Source organism: Esox lucius, chromosome 20 (genome assembly GCF_011004845.1).
Source record: "Esox lucius isolate fEsoLuc1 chromosome 20, fEsoLuc1.pri, whole genome shotgun sequence".
NCBI lineage: Eukaryota > Metazoa > Chordata > Actinopteri > Esociformes > Esocidae > Esox > Esox lucius.
In genome coordinates this window covers 40844159-40866615 of record NC_047588.1, presented here as the reverse complement: position 1 = coordinate 40866615, position 22457 = coordinate 40844159, and positions in this window count along the sequence as shown.

Here is a 22457-nt window from a genome sequence, read left to right as displayed (position 1 = left end):
GTGTAGAGACAGCTACCTGGTGTTGATGGGTTTGGACTGGTGTAGAGGCAGCTACCTGGTGTTGATGGATTTGGACTAGTGTAGAGGCAGCTACCTGGTGTTGATGGGTTTGGACTAGTGTAGAGGCAGCTACCTGGTGTTGATGGGTTTGGACTAGTGTAGAGGCAGCCACCTGGTGATGATGGGTTTGGACTAGTGTAGAGACAGCTACCTGGTGTTGATGGGTTTGGACTGGTGTAGAGGCAGCTACCTGGTGTTGATGGATTTGGACTAGTGTAGAGGCAGCTACCTGGTGTTGATGGGTTTGGACTAGTGTAGAGGCAGCTACCTGGTGTTGATGGGTTTGGACTAGTGTAGAGACAGCTACCAGGTGTAAATGGGTTTGGACTAGTGTAGAGGCAGCTACCTGGTGTTGATGGGTTTGGACTGGTGTAGAGGCAGCCACCTGGTGTTGATGGGTTTGGACTAGTGTAGAGGCAGCCACCTGGTGTTGATGGGTTTGGACTAGTGTAGAGGCAGCTACCCGGTGTTGATGGGTTTGGACTAGTGTAGAGGCAGCTACCTGGTGTTGATGGGTTTGGACTAGTGTAGAGGCAGCTACCTGGTGTTGATGGGTTTGGACTGGTTTAGAGGCAGCTACCCGGTGTTGATGGGTTTGGACTAGTGTAGAGGCAGCTACCCGGTGTTGATGGGTTTGGACTCGTGTAGAGACAGCTACCAGGTGTGAATGGGTTTGGACTAGTGTAGAGGCAGCTACCCGGTGTTGATGGGTTTGGACTGGTGTAGAGGCAGCTACCCGGTGTTGATGGGTTTGGACTAGTGTAGAGGCAGCTACCCGGTGTTGATGGGTTTGGACTAGTGTAGAGACAGCTACCAGGTGTGAATGGGTTTGGACTAGTGTAGAGGCAGCCACCTGGTGTTGATGGGTTTGGACTAGTGTAGAGGCAGCCACCTGGTGATGATGGGTTTGGACTAGTGTAGAGGCAGCTACCCGGTGTTGATGGGTTTGGACTGGTGTAGAGGCAGCTACCTGGTGTTGATGGGTTTGGACTAGTGTAGAGGCAGCTACCTGGTGTTGATGGGTTTGGACAGATCGCCAGTCTATGTAAGACAATAACAGCGGGACTAGCGAGGTTCCACTCTGTGTTAGAGATCCTGGCCAGCCTTGCCTGTCTAAATGTGCATTCCCATCTAATGCACCACAGGCCCAGCGCTAGAACAAACGTGTTGGATGGGCATTTGATTTCCACGGGCCACCACATTTATCATACTTAACGATGTGAGTACAGTAGTAGGAAGCATCTTACCCAAACTATTTTTGGGGGGCAAAGCATTCTCGCTGGGAGGGGTATTGCCCCCCAATGCCCCCCCCCATGCCATCGAGTCTGAGGCACCATAAACATATCTGGGTGGCGATGCTTCTCCGTGTCTGTGAGCCTGTTTTGGACCTGGGTACAACATGTGGTTGGTTGTCCCGGAGCAGGTCAAGGCCGTCTCACACCACAGCTGGACAGTTGGCCGGGCCAGGCACTCCCCCATGGCATGAATAAGAGGACGGCTGTTGTACTGCTCACTTTGTAAATGCCTGAGAGTAAATGTGTTACAGTGATTGAAAGTGTGAGTGAGAAAAGACGCTTTATAAGACTTAGGTTAGAGTTATAATTAGGCTTAGATTTAGGGTTAAGTGCAGGCTTAAACTTTAGGATAAGGGTTTGGTGTTGAGTTTGGTTTGAGATTTTTCTTTTATGGTTCTAAATTGTCAGTCCTCGCTTTCATAGTTAAACAAACGTGTGTGTGTGTGTGGGTGTAAACATGACTGTGTGCTTGTCTTTCTAAACACCTGGGGAGGCATTCTATGGCAGATAGCAGGCCAGATAGCTGTTGAAAAGCTCAGAGGGTCTAGACAGTTATCTTCACGCCACTCTACCCTGGGTCTCTACCACAGAGCGTCTGTCCGGACCGTGACTCACACAGACATAATCACACCTGGCCCAGGATGGTTTGACTCCTCTGCTCCACTCAGAGGTTTTCACCGCGGCGCCCACCTCACACATGATTCAGCATTCCTTCTGAGTGATCGCTCCCTGGCCTGGGTTTGACCCCCACCCTCATCAACGCTGCCAGTTACTCTGTCCGTTCGTTTGCTAGTGCGCGAGCGAGTCAGTTAACTCAGAATAACTCAATTCCGATATCCACCAAAACCCCCTTTGCTACATAACGTCAAACAGCACACTGAGGACATGACTCCGCGTCTCGCCAAGTTCCCTGTGTTTGCCTGGATACGGAGAAATACAGTGCATTGCCGTTTTAACGACCCACAGTATTAATAGTGTAAAACGCTAGCGTGTGTATTTCTTGTCGGACCGACCAGGGAGACGCTGACATCTTCAGGCTCGCCGGCCCGTGTCCCAAATGGATCCCTGTCCCCCTATAAAGTCCACAACCGGTCAGGCTGTTGCTTGCTTGGCGTTATTTAGGGAAACGGCGGCACCGTGTGGGAAAGGGCATGACACTATGGAAAAGTGTGCCGTTTGGCACGTAGCTCTGCAGTGACCTGTCTGGACATCACAGTGTGCTTCAGGAGTATCTGAGGTCTTTCGGTGGGTGAAGCTTTCCGAGGCCACAGCATAGCAGAAGGCAGTGAGAATGGAAACCGTTTTGATCTATATTTACCTTCTACAACCATGGGGGAAGAGCTGGAGTATCAAGATTCATCATCACCAGCTGGAGTCAAGACAAGACACATCTGTGTGTGTGTGTGTGTGTGTGTGTGTGTATGGGTGTGTGTGTGGGGGGTAGGTCTCAAGGCACATGGGAAGTTCTCATGTGGAAATATGAGGTTTTGGGAGGGACAAAAAGAGAGAGAAAAGCATTTTTGGCATGGTGTTTCCAGCTGGAGTGGGGCTTTTTTGGTTGGGGACTGCCGAGGTTCAGGCTCAGGGAGGGACGTGTTGAAACGTAACGAAATCAGCGTTTATTGGTCATGTACACATGTACGCAGATGTTGTAGCAGGTGCAGTAAATGTGTATGGTTTTAAGTCCACCAGTCTAATTATTGCATATACACAATGCACATATTATTATGAAATATCATCATTTATTATATATGTACAACATATGGAGCTGTACTATATATATGTGCAGTATTGCTATGTTGATATTAGAGCCTATACTGTAGGCCAACATGATTCGTGAGTAAATACGTTCTCATGGGAGATATGTCACATGGGGAGCACTGCTCCTCCCATTTTCAATGTGACATTACTTTAGCCATGGCCATTTGTTTTTAGATGAGGCCTGATGTCCCAGAAAACCTTGGGTTTGTCCCGATGTTCCAGATGACCAAAACCACTGACTTCATATACCACCGGACCTTGTTAAACTAGTACAGGAAAACATTTTGTGAACCAAGCATTGTGTCTATTTAAATGTTTATGTTTTTCACAAAGAGGCATCTAAATAAACAGAAAATAAAAAGACAAATAGGAAAGAAATATATAACGCATTCTTCAGTTATGAATTGCGCCATAGCTCTTTGCACGCACAGTTGTAAAGCAGATTGACAGACACACTCAGGCAGGAAATAAAGTTCAGGGATTCGGGTCCAGGATGCAGCTCAATGTTTCCCACACAGCGTGATGATGTAGCGATTTAGCTGGCACACGAAGAGGACATAATAGGGAACAGGATGCCTGGCGGTCGGTGGATCCAGCAGAACTAGCTAGACTCTCACTACTGGCCTAGCCCGCATGTTCTTCTACAGATGAGCCCTTGCTGCGACAACACATGAAGACATGATTTGTGTTATGCTACATATACGCTACATATACGCTACACATGAATGTCATTAGTTTAAATGGAAAAACATGAACAACACACCAAAAAGTGTAAACACATTCTTTGATGAAAGTCCCCTCGTAGACGTGACTTGAAGGCACCAATTCCACGAGTTTCATAACGTCGCAAGTAATCGCATCTTGGTGCAGCAAACGCGCAACTAACTAGCCAAACCCGGAGCTGAAACACATGGTGTTTTATCTGGCACATGAAGACGACCTAAAGGAGAACATGCCCGGTTGTTGTGGATCCAGAAGTCCAGACCAGCAACATAAAGGTTCTCCTGGAACTTACAGAAAGCCCAGCCAACACATGCTACGAATTACAGAGTAGCCCAGAAAGCCAGAGCTGAAACACTATCTCCCTGGCCAGACCTGACCAAAGCAGAGCAGCAGTAAGATTACGTTAATCTCCCTGAACTATCCTCCTTGTGGAACACCACCTCAGGATGGTGGTTTTCACTTGGTGGAGTTTTCCTTCTGCGTTACGTTTTACTGTGACTAAAACAGGGAGTTACCAACCCATATATAATTTAAAATATAGTATAACATAACACCCAAGACCATTGTCGCATCACAGCAGGTGTGAGGGTAATTTCTGCATATGCGTGGCATATACACACCTATAACATGTCAATTCATTTCTGTTTTATATTTCTTTCATTTTTCACTTTGAATCTTTGGAAAGAGTTTTGTCTCAAACCTTTTGAAATATGTTAACATTGCTCCAAGAAATGCACATACTCAATTGAGAGAATCGGTGACATATAGATCCTTTGTGAGTAAACTCTGACTCATACAGCCACTTCCTCACTCCATCCTCCATCCATTCCCCCCTGTCTGTTTAGTCACCGACTGGGGCAAAGGTCAGCCTTCCAACAGGACAATGACCCTAAGCACACAGCCAAGACCACAAAGAGAACCAACTAAAGTACCAACTAAAGTATCAACTAAAGTACCAACTAAAGTACCAACTAAAGGGGTCTGAATGCTCACATATGTATGTAAGATATACAGGATATATTTGTTATAATTGACAAAGATTTCTAAATACCCGCTTTTGCTTGGTCATTGTGGGGTATTGTGTTAGACCGAAAAGGAAAGAAATCAATTTAATCATTCTTAGAATAAGAAAACATGGACAAAGTGAAGAGGTCCGAGTACTTTCCGAATGCACTGTATGTTGGAAATGAGACCCCACGATGGAACTTACCAGTTTAACCATTTTTACAATGATTTTTTTACAAGGAACTTGCAAATCTTTACAATGAATGGACACTTCACAGTCCGGTGTGGTATAAGGGCTTTGTGTAAATGTACAGGGATGTCCTGTGTTAATTCACACGGTGTCCTAGGCTGCAACACGTCTTAATAGTTTGTCAAACAGTCTGGAAATGTCTTGAGTTTGATGAGAAATCAAAGTGATCTGCCATTAAACATGAATCACCAGATATTTTGCTGACAATGACGCAATCAACTTGAGAGTATGTTGTTGACAGAGCGAGAGAGCGAGCATGACTGGCAAACCAGAACCTCAGTCCGGATGAGAGATGAATGTTTAGGAGCTGAGTCAATGGTTTTGTCCAATATCAACTCATACAATACACAACATGTTCATTTAGAGTTTAGTGTAAATCTGAGTTTGGGGAGCCAGATTTGGACCGATTCCAACAGACTCTGTGTGGAACTTGTTCTGTGTCTGGATTATATACACCGATCAGCCATAACATTATGACCACCTGCCTAATATTGTGTAGGTCCCTTTTTTGCCGCTAAAACAGCCCTGACCCATCAAGGCATGACCTCTGAAGGTGTGCTGTGGTATCTGGCACCAAGATGTTAGCAGTAGATTATTTAAGTCCTGTAAGTTGCGAGGTGGAGCCTCCATGGATCGGACTTGTTTGTCCAGCACATCCCACAGATGCTCGATTGGATTGAGATCTGGGGAATTTGGAGGCCAAGTCAACATCTCAAACTCATTGTTGTGTTTGTGAAACCATTCCTGAACCATTTTTGCTTAGTGGCAGGACGCATTATCCTGCTAAAAAAAGTCCAATGCCATCAGGGAATACCGTTGCCATGAAAGGGTGCACATGGTCTGCAACAATGCTTAGGTAGGTGGTTCGTGTCAAAGTAACATCCACATGAATGGCAGGACCCAAGGTTTCCCAGCAGAACATTGCCCAAAGCATCTATTACATTTATTATGGTTTTCTGGCTTAATAATGACTATCCCACATGAAGAAGTCGGAAGTAAAAGGCAGGTTGTATAACGTGTACCCTCCAGAGGTATGGGTAAAGATCCACAAAAAAAAGGCTATAAAATGTCAGTGTTGTTTATCATACATACAAGATATGAAACTTAATTTGCCCCCCTCTGCATACCATTCTGGGCACCCTCCCCTTGCCAAAGCAACAACACTGAGTCTTCTATAACATTTGAGCAGTGGGAGAACCCATAGGAAAGGACTTGAGACCTTTCCTCCATGCAGAATCTCTCCGGATCCTCCAGGGTCCTTTGTCCTTGCTTGTGGATTCTCCTCTTCAGTTCACCCCACAGTTTTTCAATTAACTGTATGTGGGTTTAGATGTGCATTCTGTGGTTAGTGTGCATATGGATTAATACATTGGATCGTTGTCCTGCTGGAAGATCCAAGATTGACCCAGTTCCCTCCAGGCGGAGGCAGACACGTTTTGTAAAATCACTCCATCCTTGATAGAGTTCATGATGCCAAGTATCCAAAACAGACCTGCTACATCACATGCACACCCCCATACTTCACAGTGGGGATTAGGATATTATCTTTATGAGACTAAATACCTGTTCTGGCCATCTGGCCATATATATAGGCCAGATCCACCTTCTGTGTTTTTCTTTTCGCATTATCCGACCATAGGACTAATTAAAGTTCTATTGATCTACATCAAACTGCAGTCGTTTTCTTTCATATTTTGTTCTTGGGGTCAAAATGCATTAACCGCTAAACAGCTCCAGTTGATTTAAACTTCTTAATTTTGCCTTATGGTGTTGGATCCCCAAGATGCCAAAACATCAGAATGAGTTGATGAGAAGTACATCGATGCCTGTCTGGAGGCGGCTGGGTCATGGCACAGGGGTCCATCTCAACCAACGGTGTAGTGGGGTGTCTGGTCAGCATCAATGTAATTATGAATGCTGGGAAACCAGGACAGGAGGTATGTTGACTTATCATGCTGTACTTTCGGGAAACACACTGCTTGGCCAAAGGCTAATCTTTCAGCATGTTAACGACACCAAACACTCAGCAAAGAGGATTTGGATAAGACTCATACAGATGGATCACTCACAGAATAAGATCAGCCGCCTCAGAGCCCCGACCGCACAAACAATTGAATCGTTGTGGAACCACTTTCAAGACAGAGAATGAACAAAAAAACTGCTGCCAATGTCAAATGTTAGGTCTGTTTTGTGTGGCCTCTCAGAATGCAAACCTGAAGGAATTTTCTTTTGCAGACTCGCGTGTATTTCTTTCAGGTTTGCATTCTGAGGCCACACAAATTATTGAATAGTTCTAAAACCACCATACTTTTTATGGTTTTCTGTTTATTACATTTTAACCTGTCAAAGTGGCAAAAGAATTTGCACACAATATATATTGTGAACGTAGCTTCCCCTCTGTTTTGATACTTCCACCTGTGTCTTGTTTGCCCCCCCATTGTGTCCCTATGTTAGGACAGCCCCAGTGTTTCTGGTGGGTCATTGTTGCTGTCACTGTCGCCTGTTCCTTGTTCCTGCCATTTTGAGTCTGTTTATTAAAAGACCTTGTTTAAGTAACTTCTGCGCCTGTGTCCTGCTACCCCAGCCACACTGTGACATATATATAGTGGAGTGACAGTGATACCTGGTGATTTTGTGTGAATAATTGTTTATTTGCTATTATCCAGCGAATACAAATACCAAAAACATTTTTAAAAAAAGAATTAAATTCATGCATTGTCCCTCTGTTGCATTCCTTACCGTGGTTTTCATAATCTCTTAACAATTTAAAAGAAAGGAAAACCTCCGTCTCACTGGCCAACAATGAATAACATTTACCATAAATCATATTGGTCGTTAGACTCCAACTAAACCAAATCTGCTTATGGGACTCGCACTTCTGTAACGCCTATTATTTGACCATGGAGATGTACATGACGGAGGATGTGTGCTAGCCACGGAAGGAGTCATGAGGCAAGAGGCTTGGAGTCAGAGTTCTTTGTAATCACTACATCTCTGTCCAGACCATGACCTCACACTGCTAGGCCAGGGGACAGGGTGGGGGAGTAGTGGAGGGTGTGGGGGAAGAGGGGAACCGAGGGGAACCGAGGGCTGCGGAGGAAAGGACGGTAGTGGAGGAGTTGAGGAGTAAAGTGTCGAGGGAGGTAAGGAGTAGGTTGAAGACAAAGTGTTAAGAGGGGATATGAGGAGTAAGGTGAAGAGAGGAGGTGTCAAGAAGTTGGGTGGGAAGCAAGATGAAGAGAGGAGATTGAGGAGTAAGGTGAACAGGGGAGTTGAGGAGTAAGGTGAAGAGAAGAGGGGAGCAATAGAAGTGTGCTGTGAAAAGTGATGTGAGGAGAGGGTGGGAGTAGAGTGAGGAGATAAGAGGAGACAGGGAGAGCTGAGCCGTATTGGGTTGCAGCTGGAGCCTGAATCCCCCATCAGCCAGCCTGATTACCCACAATCCTTAGCGGCTCAATGTGAACTTTTGCAACCCGAAACTCAATCTCACAATCAGCAGAAACTCTCAGCTCCAAACCTTGTTTGCCTGGAGAGTCTCCCGTGGACATTTACAGCAGTGTCATTACGCCAGATAAAGTCTTGGTCGACAGATACTTTCATGCCCTGCGCTTCATCTATACTGACGGGTTCCTGTCAGAAAAGTACGCTGAGCTTCCAAATGAGCAGGAAGACCTCAGGAATATCACCAAGGGTGGAGATCGTTCAGGTTCGAGGGGAGGCGCAAACCTGAAATGTAGATGTGTTTGGTAAGCCGCGAAGCCCTCCATCGTGACACAGTTCAGTCTCAGTCATTCCATCTGTATCTATGTCAGATGACAGGAAACAACATTACAGGAGATGACAGTGAGCAGTAAAACTGAGGCCGGAAGTGTGTCCCTGCATGTCTCTCTGTAATGCATGTCTCTCTGTAATGCTTGTCTCTCTGTAATGCATGTCTCTCTGTAATGCTTATCTCTCTGTAATGCTTGTCTCTCTGTAATGCTTGTCTCTCTGTAATGCACGTCTCTCTGGACCTGCCAATAATTGATATAGTCTAAAGCATTTCTACGCGTAGCGGAAACCCGTAGAATACAGACAGAGAGACAGTTAGGGCAACAACCATTCTCATCTCTAGACTAAACAGTATCCTGAAAAGCAAACTGCCAATATGAGATTGCATCTAATTCAAACGTCGACCGGGAGTGCATTTGACCATTTTCAGTTTTCAACCTCCCAGCTTGTCTCCTAGCATCCAACTGGGTTAGTAAACACACACAGAGATGACGTCAACAGAAGAGCATTCGGTTTATCTCAGATGATACCCTCAGTGCAGCTGTTTGGTTACCCCAGGGGCCCCGGGTGGAAGGAAGTCAGGGGCAGCCCGCGGGGGGGGGGGGGGGACTGGGGGGGTCGAGGGGGGTGGGTTGAGGGGGGTCAGAAGGCAGTCGGATCACACAGATAATGGTCCATAATGGTCCTGCTATGGGAATTGCTGTTAGGGGTTAAGCATCTGAAAGGGATGAAGGACCCCCCCTGCAACCCCCCCACCCCCGTTCACACACACACACACACTCGGGCAGAGGCAGTATCTCACATCATCACCATCAGCATGTTTTGCTCTCACCCTGGCACCAACAGGATTAATGTGCTGACTGAGAGGCAAAGGCGGCCTCCCAAATCACACCCTATTGTCTATATAACACCCTACTTTAGACCATGACCCATATGAGCGGAATGGCTTGAGGGAAGGAGGGTGGGGATGATTTGTCTTGAGGACACCCTGGCCTCTGGCCGTCTGCGCTGCAGATGGAAGCCATTCGGGACACGGACAGAAGGCATTGTGGAGATCCAGCTACATCCAGAGGTGGTTTGGATTGTTTGTGTCCATAATAACGATGAGGACAGATAAGATGAGCAGAAGACCACATAGAGACCATGCCGAAGACCAAAACAGCCGTAGTGGCTTATGAGCGCCGTCTATAATCATCTTAGTAATGAAGGGTCCCCCTCTAGGATTCATGTGCGTTCACAGGACAGAAAACTGATCTTCTCCAAGGCCGACCGTCAAAAACTCCAAAGTTCTTCATTTAACAGTTATTCAACGGGACGGATGAAAAGGGAGGGAAAAGGAGTATCCATGGTAACACCATAACAGAAGAAGAGAATTCCACGGCTGTGACACGTCTGGTCTCAGGGCCGTTTCCTGAAAGTGTTGAGTCACTCACTATGGGCAGGTTTGCTTTTCATTGTGGTGGAAAAAGCCCATGATTTTGGAACGGAAGACAGATTGTGTGGCAGTGGGACTCTGTGGAGGAGGCTGCAATGACTGCAGCATGAGCCCTCGTCAAAGGTAGGGCACATAATAGGGAATAGGGTGCAATTTGAGACACAGCGGTGGGTTTTTCCTTTCCTATGAGGCAACAGAACAGCGTCTCCGCCTCCCAGAGAGTGAACGACTAACCAAAACATCTCCGGTCCTGTGATGTTGGTCTGCCTGCACACATCCTACCGGCAGAACGCCTTGGAACCTACAGGCAGACCAGAAAGATTCCAGAAAGATCTCGCAGTGACTGGAGTCGACTGTGGTGTTTCGGATTCATTAAATGCTGAATAACTATCTTATCTGCCGCAAGCACATTCCACTGCACAATTACTACAGTAAAAACCCACTGTGTGACTGCGTTCAGTTCCGTAAGCCTTACTCGTTAGTCTTACTTCGTAAGGGGTACACTTCTTCATTTTTCACTCCCTGATAGCTTTGAAAAGGTACATTATGTGCAGGGAACAATGGCGGCTGCAGGCTAGCTCCCCCAGGGAACATCGGATCTCAAGGTCTGTTTTCTCAGCCGCAGCAGAAAATCACAGCAACTGTAGATTAATGTGGCCGTGGCGACGGTGTAACCCCAGAAGGGGGGTCTCTGGGTGTAGGTATGGGGGTGGTGGTGGGACCGGGGGTATGAGTGTCATGCTAGGGGTCTGGGGGCGACCGGGCTTCATCCAGAGCTGGACCGCCCTGAAGGCAGACCGCCCTGAAGCCCTCCAGGGGGGATGGCGAGGCCCCACCTCATTCCTGACACATGATTATAGAACAGGAGACAATCAATGGAGATCAGTATCTCTACTAACACTCCCAGCCAGCGACCAGCTGAGAGGTCAGATTGCTGTCCCTCGGCTTTGGCAGATGTTCCAGAAACATCCAGCTGTGGAATGACCGTGAACATCAGCTTGGTGGGCTGTAGGACATTAACCTCCAGCCAGCTGCCTGGTCAACGATGCTGGATTAGAGCAGAGACCTGACTGGTCAGTCTGTTAGTTAGAGATGACAGAGACTTGGACTGGTCAGTCTGTTTGTTAGAGATGACAGAGGCTAGGACTGGTCAGTCTGTTAATTAGGGATGACAGACTTGGACTGGTCAGTCTGTAAGTTAGAGATGACAGAGGCTAGGACTGGTCAGTCTGTTAGTTAGGGATGACAGACTTGGACTGGTCAGTCTGTTAGTTAGAGATGACAGAGGCTAGGACTGGTCAGTCTGTTAGTTAGGGATGACAGACTTGGACTGGTCAGTCTGTTAGTTAGAGATGACAGACTTGGACTGGTCAGTCTGTTAGCTAGAGATGACAAAGACTTTATTAAGAATACAGGCTGTCTGAAATCTCCACTATGCAACTAGATTATATGTAGCTTGTTATTTTTAATAAAAATGTGTATAACTGTTTGTTGTTGCCATTCCAGTAGACCACTTCTTGTAGGAACTGGTAAATCCTGTTTTCCCAATAAAATAAATGGGTTCTCGTTACTGTTATTCATACACTGACTCAGAATCTAAATTGAAACATCACGACACAAGACCAAAAAACTACACAACAGACATTTTCCAAATACCCTGGCTCACACACACACACACACACACACACACGCACACACACAAACACGCATACACACACACACACACACACAAACGAAACCACATATACAGACACTGGAAACCATTGGTTTTCTCATCAGTCCCGTCACCCACCGGATGATGGTGACGGCAGGAGGATGACAACTGAAGCAGTACCCTCAGGCCCTCATCCGCCCTGCTGTTCTGTGAGTCAGGTTGGTTTGGGCTGTAAGTAATTAGAGGATAACTGACAGGCTGAGAGATCCTGACACTTCTCCAGATGGTCCTTCGCTCGTACATATGTTGTTTTCATATTCATGAGCATAGTCAGTTCAGACAGGAAACCTGAGTCGTGATTGGCCGGTCATGCGTCAACTGACATCAGGATCACTCCTATCACCATATAAGAATTCATACCGGTCTGTTGAATCGCCAGGTGACAAAGTTTGATTGGCTGATGGTCATACCAGCATGCAAATCCCCCCACCACCCCTGTCTACACCTGTTTGGTTCTTCTTGGGGGGGGGGGGCGTGCCATCAGCTTAATTACTGAGATGCATGAATTCGGCAGGGTCTGTCCATGATGAACATCATGCTGCAAATCCAACTTTGTCAACTGTCTATGACACACACACACACACACACACACACACTGCTGCTGAGAAGGAGAGAAGAGAGAGGGGTGGATGGGGGGCAGAAACAGGCTGCTGTGTGGAGGATATTGGGAAACAAGTCTTAGTGTCAACCTGTCAACACGGTCATGGTTCCTCAAGTCGACTCCAACACGGTCATGGTTCCTCAAGTCGACTCCAACACGGTCATGGGTCCTCAAGTCAACTCCAACACGGTCATGGTTCCTCAAGTCAACTCCAACACGGTCATGGTTCCTCAAGTCAACTCCAACACGGTCATGGTTCCTCAAGGTAACTCCAAAACGGTCATGGTTCCTCAAGTCGACTCCAACACGGTCATGGTTCCTCAAGTCAACTCCAACACGGTCATGGTTCCTCAAGTCAACTCCAACACGGTCATGGTTCCTCAAGTCAACTCCAACACGGTCATGGTTCCTCAAGTCGACTCCAACACGGTCATGGTTCCTCAAGCCAACTCCAACACAGTCATGGGTCCTCAAGTCAACTCCAACACGGTCATGGTTCCTCAAGTCAACTCCAACACGGTCATGGTTCCTCAAGTCAACTCCAACACGGTCATGGGTCCTCAAGTCAACTCCAACACGGTCATGTGTCCTCAAGTCAACTCCAACACGGTCATGGGTCATCAAGTCAACCCCAACATGGTCACAGGTCATCAAGTAAACCCCGACACAATCACAGGCCTTCTGGTTAACCCTGGAATGGTCCCAGGTCATCATGGAAAATCACTGAGCTCATTAATAACATGAAATCATAATACCGAAACCACTATGTCTTCTCAGCCCTGTCTGGGTCTTTATGACTAGAGTGGGAGAACGTTGTGCTGTTGCAACAGACTGGAGAGGCTATGCTCCAGTCTGCATAGCATTCCTCCATCACACTGTGGCCTACACAGACGTCTCACAGTCAAGTTACCTGGCAAACCTTAGTCAACTAGCTTAAGATTTCAGGCTCTGTTTACTAATTAAGGTGCCAGTTTGGCGTTTAAACAAATTTAAATCTCCTTGGGCCAAGGAGATGTTTGGGAGGCCCAAGGAGATGTTTGGGAAGCCCAAGGAGATGTTTGGGAGGCCCTCTCTACAGCAGTGGTGTCCCAGCCTCTTCTCAGGGCACCACAGATGGTTCACCCTTTTGTTGTAGCCCTGAACAGGCACCTGATTCAATCAATCAACCAATCAACCATAAAGCCCTTTTTACATCATAAAGGGCTATTACAAAACACTTGGCCTTAAACCCCAAGGAGCAAACAAATGTAGATTTGAATTTCAGTGGCTAGGAAAAACTCCCTAAGAAGGCCCAAATTTAGGAAGAAACATAGAGAGGACCCAGGCTCAGAGGGGTGGCCAGTCCTCTTCTGGCTGTGCCGGGTAAACATATTAAGAGTACAAATTGTAATAATTAATACATGCTGAGTCCATGTGGGCTGAGTCCAGAGACTTTTTAAACTTAGTCCAGGTCGGAAGCATGACCAGATAGGACAAGGACAGGGACAACACAGGGGAGGGGGAGGTGTCAGCACAGTGGCAGCTGAAATCGTCAGGTATCATCTTGATCTGCAACATAACCAGGAGGACTTGGGACAGGGACAGCATCAGGTCTTTCAAGCCTGGTTCTCCTCAGGTGTGGGCCAAGACCTCATGTCCTCCCAGGTTAAAATGTCAGGAGACAGGGTAACCTTAGATCTACAGGGATTTACAGTGGAGAAGGAGAACTGACCCTACTCCCCCAGCACAATAATATAGCAACGTAAGACCTGAGACGGGGGTCCTGTTCACTAATCAAGGGCTTGATGATTAGTTGACACATCTAAAGAAGGCGTGACATTTCGACTATAGAACATGGAATGACTGTGGCTTTCTGAGAAGAGGGTTACATACCTTCCTCTCTACACAAGCAAAACAGACCAATGATTTGCGAACCTGGAAGAGCAGTGATTGGGCCGAGATTAACACACGTGAACTGATCAATCAGTGAACTGATAAATCAATGAACTCATCAATGAAAAAGCATTCCAATAGCTGATCTGATCAATCAACGGGCTGGCAGATAATTGACTTGATCAATGAATGATCAATCAGAAACAGGGTTGCCATGCCTACCCCTGCTGTAATATTGCCAGTGACCCATTTTGGCTTCTGAAAGACATTTTCAGAGGATAGGATTGGGTCAAACAAATGGAAGAGAAATAAGTGTACAGAAAGTGTACAAAAAAAATTCCAACAACTCAGTATAGCGCTGGGCCCAAACCCCCGTTTATTCCTGCTGCATCATTCATTTTAATTTCACATTTCCCTTTTTCCAAGGGGATCTGAAGGGGCTGTAGATGTTTTACGTTCTTGTCCAACCTAAAGTTCTAGTTCTTCTACCATAGATGGTCATCTGATTATTAAAGTACTCAGTGCATGAGGCGATGACATCACAGTAGTTTTTTCTGAGTTTAAATGGCATATCTCATGCTTGACAGCGCACACCTAGAATTCTGCAAAGCAATTCTCCTGTTTCTTCTGTCAGTTGTGGATTCATCCAACTGTGAAGAACACAAATACACACTACAGCCCTGACTGGCTCCCAGACTTTTTATGTTTGGCCTGGCATAGCAGGAAGTGTGTTTGTGTCATAAAAAAATGCCATTAAAACACGATTCATGGGGATATTTTGCTTGTTCACATTATTATAATTTTTTCGGTTCAAGTGTTATATTTAGGATAATTGGAATTAGGGTCAGAATTAGTGTTAGGCATTAAAGGGAAGCTTTTCTTGTTGGTGGTCCCTTTTGCAGACGCTTCCTGTTTGGCGACAGAATCTCAGCAAACACCTCTCTTTGTTCGTCGCCTCACGCCTTAACTGTCTATGTACACATGTATCAATTTCACTCTCCTCTCTTCCATTTGACCTAAGTTGATCCAGGAAGTACAGTTGCTACCTCTCCACAGCTAGCTGTCATTTGAACCAGAGGGAATGTGTTGTGGCCTGTCCCTCCAGAACAGTTAGTAGATGCTAAGAGATGGGTTTGATCTCCGATGTTTAGTCCTTAGGGGACTGGCTCAGCCAAGTAAATCACAGCTTCAAAAAGAGCAGTTAAAGCCAATCTAGATTGAAGAGAAAAAAACATGATTATATCTCCACTGGGGTTTGTTGCTAGGCAGAGGCCGTCCTTGGAGATAGAGAAAGAAAGATTCCCTTTATTTCTCTCAGCACCCCCACTTTTCTCTCTGTCCTTCTTCCCTGTCTCACTCTCTCCCTTTGACCACTTCCTCTTCTCCATAAACAAACCAGATGGATTGGTTTCCCAAGTCATTATTGGTAGAATGAACCAATCTTCGGGTCAGTTTGTTAATAACTCCTAAACCAGAGGTTATGTACACACTCTGAATTTCATAGTTTTGCAGCACTGTCCAGCCAAGATGGATTAGTGGTTGTTGACTGATGTTTCGCAAACACGAGGAAACCAAAATGGTGTTTATTTTTTCTGGGTGGTGTTCTCATGGTCTAGAGAATGTATTAGAGCACCATTGACCACACGCAGCTACGCAAGCCATCGCTCCAAGGTAGAACATGCAGCATAACATTACAATGCCTGTTTATAACAGACACAGAGGGGGAAACGAGGGGAAGGTTGAGTGAAAAGAACAGAGAGAGAGAGAGAGAGAGAAGGAGAGAGAGATGGAGGGAGAGATAGAAAGAGAGAAGGCACAGCCTAGTTCAGATGAGCCATGATGTAGTTTGTCCTGGAGATAGAACAGAGTGACCCAAGGGAACAGCAGCCGGAAACAATCCATCACACAAACAACCCCCCCCTGCCCCCCCCCCCCCACACACACACGCACACACACACCGGCCTGCACAATGGCCCTTAATTAACATAATTACACTGACCCAAAATCCAAAACCTCTCACAGGAGATCAAGTCACCACTTGAGATAGCACCATCTGGCCAAAGACCCAAGCAGAGGGTTTTGCCTTATGAGGGAGTGTTGCGAGATGACCGGTCTGTTACCATGGAGATCCTGTTTTCACCGGGACTCACTCGGGCCGGCGTAATTGAGCTGAGGCAGCGTTTCCATCACTCAGTGCCAGGAAGAGTGGAGGTCAAAGGTCAACACTGTTGATATGACAGGCGTCCCTGTACATCCCAGTGGCTACCTGTCAGGATCTGGCTCGCTCAATGGAGGCTCTGTTGCCGAGGGGAAAAACTGATGCATCATGTCAGAGCTCCCATGTTGTGCCGGACATGAGTGTCATGTCTTCTAAGGACATTTCTGTTCATGTAGGACAGTGTGAGTGTGTGTGTGGGTGGGGGGGGGGGGTTGACCTGAAGTGAAGTCTACGTCTGGCCAGCTTAGCGGTGACCGAGTCCAGGAACAACGTAATGTCGCCATTTTGATTTAACCAACATGGAAAACACCCGGTTGCATTCCGTCAATCGCCACGCCGATCAATCAGCTGACTTGTGGTTTAGTCTGGTGCCCAGCCGGGACGATTTCCGGCAGTATCCGCAGCTCTCCAGGAACATAGAGGCATAGGGGCGGGTGTTGGCGCTGTGCCCTGTGAAAGAGAGGGCGTCCGTGTGTCAGAGCGTAAGACAGAAAACACATTCCCTCTGGGACTGAAACAGGAAGTCTGTCAGACTAAACCCCTTATCCACTATCTCAATCTCAGCATCTCTACAAGAGAGACCCATGTCTAGCTTCATGGTCTGCTATCCTCATTGCCTGTCCACACTCAGCTCTCCTCTGAAATTCTCCACCTCTATGGGATAAGTCTTGGAGCTCGGGGGTGGGTGGGGGGGGGGGGTTTCCCAGGGTTGTGCAGTGACCCGGGCCACTGCTTACAGTGCATGTGTGCTGCTGCACTTTGGGTTCAAACCCGACCTGCTGCTTTTTAAGGACGACCGTCTCGATCTCACACCATGTGGCTGTCCACTAACACATTAAATGACTAAAATATACATATAGTATTTGTTTCCGTCGTTCTCCTAAACCCGCTCAGAGTTTGCCGTTAAATTTGACCTCGTAGTCTAGTATATGAACCTCTTTGCTTGTTCAACGTGAGCTACTGTGTCAGTACAAAGAGGCTAGCTGGAGCTAGCATGTCTGAAACTTCCCATTGTTTTTGGTTCAGTTTAGTCACGACAACCCAGCATGAATCACAACCCAATAAAAATAAACCAAAAAGACCCCCTTTTAAAAGAAAACATCCATAATGTTTTTTTTTTCTTCTAAATGACACACTCATTCCCTCTATAGTACACTACTTTCATCAAGACCCTTATGAACCATGGTCAAAAACAGTCCTAGAAACCAGGGGGCGAGTTCCATTTGGGAGGCTGGAGTCAGCCAGTCCGGTTGGTCTATCTTGGGTAACGTCTGTGCGTTCTTGGCTCTGTACATCAGGGGGTGATGGGTGGGATGGTCATTCTTATCACAGTAAAAGGTACCAGGGACTTTCTAATGAATCAACGTTAAGCCGTAAAGCATTGACTGTTTGACAAGCGCCTCTTTCTAATGGTATCAACAATAAAACTATGAAAATAAAACCGTTCTTTTTTTTTTGGGGGGGGGGGGGGGGGGGGGGGGTTATCTTGCTTGCACATCTTGACAAAAATGTAATCCGTTAACCAAGTCAAACCTCCAATGATGAAACACTGTATATTTCAGTGGCTAAAGCATGAAACTTAAAAAGCCAGGACGGTGGGTTTCATTCCCACGGGAGGGGGGGGGGGGGGGGTTGCAGTTGGACTGGATGAGAGTGTCTTGCTAAACACTGTGTTTGCCAATGGGCCGTACCAGTTTGTATTTCATCAATCACCCGCTTCAACATCCAGCCGGTTTAACACAGCAGGAAATCAGTCATGCAGCAACAGGAAATCAGTCCGGCAGCAACAGGAAATCAGTCCTGCAGCAACAGGAAAGGTGAAACGCGGATTAGAATTCTCAGGAATTATTCAAAGGGGCTGGTGCTTTCTGTAACTGTGCAGTGTTGGGACTGAATGAGGGCCACAGGTTAACCTGAACTTTAACCCCTAAGGCCCCTGTGACGCACGCTCCACACCCCACATCGTAAATCCGTTAATCTGGCGGTCGCTGCGCAGAGTAATGTCCTGGTACCTGAAACGGTATCAAGTGTGGTTTCATCATGTAAATGCCCAAACTGGAGCCTACCTCGGATGTTTAAACAGCCCTAGCCAACCTCGCACATGCCTGTCCGCGGGTTCTAAATGCATTCAGGATTTTTTGTACAATGCTACATATTCAAATATTGCAACATACTCTTTGTTTAACACATGCTATGTAACTTAATATAGCTATTTAACTCTGCGGTGCAAAGAATGCCTGTGCTTCCATTAAATGGAGAGTTATGCATGGGAAAACACGCGGAGCCCCAACCCAACGCACCCCCGAGAGGATCGCACGGAACGGCCAAAGACCTGTCAGACACCATAAACCAGGCTGAAGACTCTGCTATCACCGCAAAGGCATGTAGATAGACAGGAGCACACACACACACACACACACACAGGCAGGCCAAGCTCTCAGCCATGGTTGAGGCCCACACAGACCAGGGGCCAGACCCATCAGATGGCTCCCCCTCTGGGTCTCCCTGGGTGCAGGGTGTTGCCTCTGTGGAGACCGTGGGAGGCCGGCTGCAGGAGCACTCCCTGTTAGGCCTGACAATGTCAGCGTGCTTGACACTGACTACATTAAAAAAAGTTGGAGTAATCACAGATCTACAAACCACTGTCTTTGCCAGATAACCCTTTGTTACGTGATCAAGATTAGCTGTTTTGGTACTTTCCTTTGATCCCCTGAAACACGCAGAGAGCCTCACTCTCTCCAGGGTTAGGGTGTGGCTTCGAGGAGCGAGACCTCCTCTACACAGCACACTGCAGCCAGCCGGACTGACGCCTCCTCTTCACACAGCACACTGCAGCCAGCCAGACTGACACCTCCTCTTCACACAGCACACTGCAGCCAGCTAGACTGACACCTCCTCTTCACACAGCACATTGCAGCCAGCCAGACTGACACCTCCTCTTCACACTGCAGCCAGCCAGACTGGCACCACCAATTCACACTGCAGCCAGCCAGAATGACACCTCCTCTTCACACTGCATCCAGCCGACTGGCACCTCCTCTTCACACTGCAGCCAACCAGACTTACACCTCCTCTTCACAATGCAGCCAGTCAGACTGGCACCTCCTCTTCACACTGCAGCAAACCAGACTTACACCTCCTCTTCACACTGCAGCGAGCCAGACTTACACCTCCTCTTCACTCTGCAGCAAGCCAGACTGGCACCTCCTCTTCACACTGCAGCCAACCAGACTGGCACCTCCTCTTCACACTGCAGCCAAACAGACTGACACCTTCTCTTCACACTGCAGCCAGCCAGACTGACACCTCCTCTTCACACTGCAGCCAGCCGGACAACTTCACCCCCTCCACCCCTGACCACCACTACGCCACTCCTGCACTCCACATCGGGGCTTGCTTACACCGTCTCTGTCATTTCCCAAACCACACCAGGGCAGTGGCTCCTCCAGGGAGGGCTCGCAGGAGAACGTTCCAAATGTTTGGGGTCAGATGTGATTCATGGCACACACACACACACATACCCAAGATACTGTGTGTCGCCTAGTCTTCTAGAATACAGGCTGGGCAGATGTAGGCCGCCAGGCTGATGTCATTCACAGAAATATCTTGTAATCCAAAGAACAGTGGAAGCCAATTTCATAGATAAATAATGTAACAGAAGAGAGCAAGTCTGATTGCTGAATGGACGCCTGAAGCAAAGAGACGATAACAAACCAGGATACAGAGAGACGAGCATAAGAGCAGAGAGATGAATGAAATGAGAGCGGGATTGGTTCACTTCCAGTCCCAGACATGTCTGCTTGGCTATGCAATCAGAGAGATGGGGAGTGGGAGACAGACAGAGCGAAAAAAATGGCGAAATGGAGAGAATGAGAGAAAGAGGAAAAGCGTGTCAACTGCTCCCATCTCTCAGATGTGGGGTTCAGTGGAGGGGTCAGGTTAGAGCGAGGCAGGGAGGCGTTGAGAATTAACAGCAAGGGTCAGAAGCTGTTCGTCAGGGAGTTTGCAGAGTGAAAGAGGACAAACACATCAATAACTCCCCCAGAAACTCCCCCAGAAACAGATGTCCAATATTTTGCCTAGTGTGAGAAATAAAACATGTGCCTCATCGTGCCTAAATTCAAAAACTAGATTTTTGGTTTCTTGAGACCAATAACTCTTTACGGAGCCAACTTGTTTTGTGATTAGCAGACACTGGAGGAGAAGCTGGAGGATGTCTAGAGGTCTTGGTTAATGCGGGTGTTTCCAACTTGGAATTCCCAAGTATCTTGAACAAACAGAAGTTGGAGGTCAGAGATTTCCAAGTTACAATTTACCATTTGTCTTGAAAGAAGCTGAATGCACATCACATTTTGTGTTTCACACAAAATAACGGATAGTCGTGTCTAATGGCATCAATCAATCAAATGTAGTAAAAAAAATTTTTTTTTTTACATCAGCAGTTGTCACAAAGTGCTTTTATAATCACCCAGCCTGAAACCCCAAAGAGCAACTAGAGTTAATGCACAGCGGCTTGGAAAATCTCCCTAATATGGTTGAAATGAAGGAAGAAACCTAGAAAGGAAACAGACTCTGAGAGGTAGCCAGTCCTCTTCTGGCTGTGTCACGTGAACTTTATAAGAGTGACCCTTTGGGCCATGTCAGTGTTGTTGCATGAACAGAAGACAAGCAGGTCAATACATGCACGTGGACTGTGTCCAGAGTCCTTCAACCGAATCCAGGTCAGCTGCATAACCAAGTGAACAAGGACAGGGACAACCGTGTGGGCTGTGGGCAGTGACAGCAGGAACAATCAGGCAGCAACACAACCTGACAGTAAGAGTCAGTTGGGTCTGGTAGTCCTGAGGCGCGGTTCAAGTGTTCACGCCCTCCTATGATCAAACAGGACCCCAGGAGAGTTAGAAAGAACATTTCTAGGACCCACAAGGACACCTAAGCATATTTAAAGTATCCTTGACTTATTTGTCTGATTTCGGGACTTGACACAGTCAATCCACCTTTCTCGGTATTCCTGCAGTGTTTGGGCGGTTTGCTACAATGTTTTTAGATCTCTTAACTTTTTGTCTACTTGGTGTGCTGTCCAGCAGTCTACTGACAATCCAATTCATTTATCCAATCCAATTTACTAACCTGGAGTCTAACAGACTTCAACAAATGCCTATCATTAGGCAAGTCAATGCGTCTATTTTTGTGCCCAAGCTCAAAAACAACATGGCGCTTTATGGGAATTCACTCTTACAGGATTCCAATTCGCGCAGTAATTAGCACCTCCGCCCTCGGTCGTTTTTTCTCCCTCGGCTTTGGGATACTTGTACAAATGGTGGAAGCGCTCGTGAAAGCGCAAAAGGAGGGCAGAGGATGGAGTGAGGGAGGGGTCCATTTGGGATATAGCGTGTGATTGCGACATCCACAGAGTGGGGGGGGGGGGGGGTTCCTTAAAACCATTAACTTCGGGACAATTCGTCTTCCACTTTAAAAACGAGCATTAAAGTAAGATTAACAAATCATTGTGGAATTGTTAAACCTTCGACATACTTATTTTTAGGAGTCAATATCAAGTCTCGAAATCTGACATAAACAAAAGCACGTGCAAAATAACAAGGCACGCCTCTCCATTGTTTTGTGTGAAATTACCCGTAAGTTACCCGTAAGTGTCTACTTAGCCCCTAAATCTTAGTAAGCGTTCACTCCCTCAAATGTCTGACACTTAAAGAAATGGCAGAGTCAAAATCGAGAGCCAAGGGCCGAGTAA